This window comes from Macadamia integrifolia, unplaced genomic scaffold (assembly GCF_013358625.1).
Source record: "Macadamia integrifolia cultivar HAES 741 unplaced genomic scaffold, SCU_Mint_v3 scaffold2294, whole genome shotgun sequence".
In the NCBI taxonomy this organism is placed as follows: domain Eukaryota; kingdom Viridiplantae; phylum Streptophyta; class Magnoliopsida; order Proteales; family Proteaceae; genus Macadamia; species Macadamia integrifolia.
In genome coordinates this window covers 1-2,371 of record NW_024868619.1, presented here as the reverse complement: position 1 = coordinate 2,371, position 2,371 = coordinate 1, and the positions used below count along the sequence as shown (strand labels likewise).

At 38.3% G+C, this 2,371-nt stretch overlaps 1 long non-coding RNA gene across 1 annotated transcript; it reads right to left on the bottom strand.

Moving 5' to 3' along the window:
• Positions 1-864: 864 nt before the first annotated feature.
• Positions 865-1,913, bottom strand: LOC122066204. Its single transcript, XR_006136281.1, has 2 exons — positions 1,616-1,913; positions 865-1,503 (listed from the first exon to the last, which is right to left on the bottom strand). It is a non-coding gene; the product is annotated as an uncharacterized LOC122066204 (long non-coding RNA).
• Between the last annotated feature and the right edge of the window lie 458 nt (positions 1,914-2,371).

The following is a 2,371-nucleotide window of genomic DNA, read 5'->3' as shown; positions in this document are numbered from 1 at the left end:
AGATCAATAGAGAGAAGTCACATGTTGAAGAGTACATCAAGATGGAGAGCTTTTAGGTGAGAGAATCAAACCAGGTTTGCTTTGAACTTAGAACTGGTTTTAATGATATATCCTTCTCTCGCTTAATCTACACCGTCCACTTGCCTTTCGCTACATGTCAACTTCTGGACCTAGAATAACACAAGAATAACAGATTTAACAATGACAGAGGATCTGGATCCGTTGAGGGGTAGAGGGAAAGGGAAAGGGAAAGGGAAAGGGAAAGGGAGTAGGAGGGAAAATTTTCCCCAAAAAGGAGAAAAAAAAAAAAAAAAACACTTAAAAGAGATTGTTAGATATTAGTTGAGGGTAAAAAATGGAGAGAGGTTAGGTATGCCATCACCTTTCTTGAAGCTAGTGGTTCAACTAATGGGAGGCCTAAATGAGAAATGAGAGAGGCATGGGGGATTTTTTTCAAAAGTGGAGGAAAAAGGGAGAGAGAGAGAGAGAGAGAAAGAGAGCCTGCATCATAGAATCAAGTATTGATATCAGATTGGCTGAATCGACTGGATCAGTATCGACCGATCCTGAGACAAGTATTGGTATTGTCTTGGGTATCGGATACTGATCCGGATATTGTCCGACTTGAACTTCAACATAATAGAACTGTTTGGCCGGAAAGGTCCCTGTATCGGTCCAAAATCGGTTATATATTGGAAAAATTCCAAGAAAAAAAAAATTGGAAAAATTCCAAAAAATATAAAACAAATCATAATAAGCTACGGTTAGTAAAAACATTTCTTATTAAAGTGCTGCAGTTCTTTTGATCTCCAAATAACCGTCGGCTCCTCTTATTTTAAGTAATAGGATTGAACACTTTTGGGCAAAGTTGTTTTCATTTCTGTAAATTGAAGAATTTTTTAATCCTTTACAAAATAAATAAAAATCAGAAGGAAAGAGGAGGAAACCTTGAACTCAGTTATGGGAATATATGAGTTTGAAGATTACTCCAAAACTCTCAATCAACCTCCAAATCTAGTGTAGATCTTCACTGAGATGTGTTTTGTACTCCAAATCGGAAAGAAACCCCGAAAAAATTGAAAAATGAAAGAAAGGAATGTGGATAATTTCATTATACACTACTTGGAATCCATATTCTTGAGGGTGAAAGCTCTGACAATCTCTACAATGCCAAAGGCTAAATCAATGGAGCATGATTCCAGTAATGGAAATGTCGAATCCAAAATAATACTCAGATCCATGGTTGAAGATGATGAAGGTCGGAAGGAGGATGAAATCATGATTGGACCTCCTCGGCGTCCCATCAACATCTGAGTTCTGCTGCAGATGAAGATTGGGCCTTCTCAGCTGCCTGCCAATTTCACCGATGCGGATTCAGGTGATGATGAAGGGAAGAAGATGCCGAACCAGAAAATTAGAACTGGCTCCCACTTATTGATTGCAGAAGCTAAATTGAAAGGGCCTTGAGCTTTGGGGAAGCCCAAAAAGGTTCTGCAACAGAAGCTAATGAACAAAACCCTACAAATCAATGACACCCAGAAACCAGATTTGCATAATCTAAACATTTTTAGAACGTTAATAGAATGCAAAAAAGAGTTAATCTGCAGTATCTCACATTGATCTGGATTTTCTGTAAATTAGAGGAGCTTCTTGTAAGGTATAGCCGCCAAGGCCTCGTTGAGATCTGCAAAGTCTGTAAATCTCAGTTTTTGGGTCTCCACATCGTTGAATACAGTAAGAAGTCCCTCTGGAATTTGGCCGGTAGCCAAAAACTGGAAGGAGAACAAATGGATCACTTGTAAACAAGGTTAAAAAATGAACAGATGCAGCAAATAAGCAGCAAGAAGAAAGATCGACCGATTTGATTTATCCTTATAAAACAAACCTCTCACTTCCAGCTTCTTAAAAGAATAGAGCAAGCTCTAAATGTAATTTATCAATTACAGAAGAAAAGAATAAGAAATTAAAATACAAAAAACGAGGAAATTACACTCCCCTCCCTTGTACTTTACCTTAATATCAATCACCTCCCTTTTACTTTGAAACCTAAAGGTGAAACAGGGTCGGGTTGGATCGGGTTTCTTAAAACCCAAGCCCAACCCTGGATCCTTTTAATTGAGTCTGAGCCCGGCCCAACCCTGCCAGGGCCTGGAAAAATTCAATCCTAACCCGCCCTCAAGGCTGGCCAAGCTAGGTTCGGTCGGGATCTTACATCTATTCTTTTTCTTTTTTTTGTAACATACATCTAATACCAATACATCATTCCAGCGGATTTTTGAAAATCAAATGTGGGTGATGAGTTATACTTTATAATATGTTATGTATTGGGTTTTTTAAAGTGAAAATGTAAGCGGTGTGTGCATGGAACATT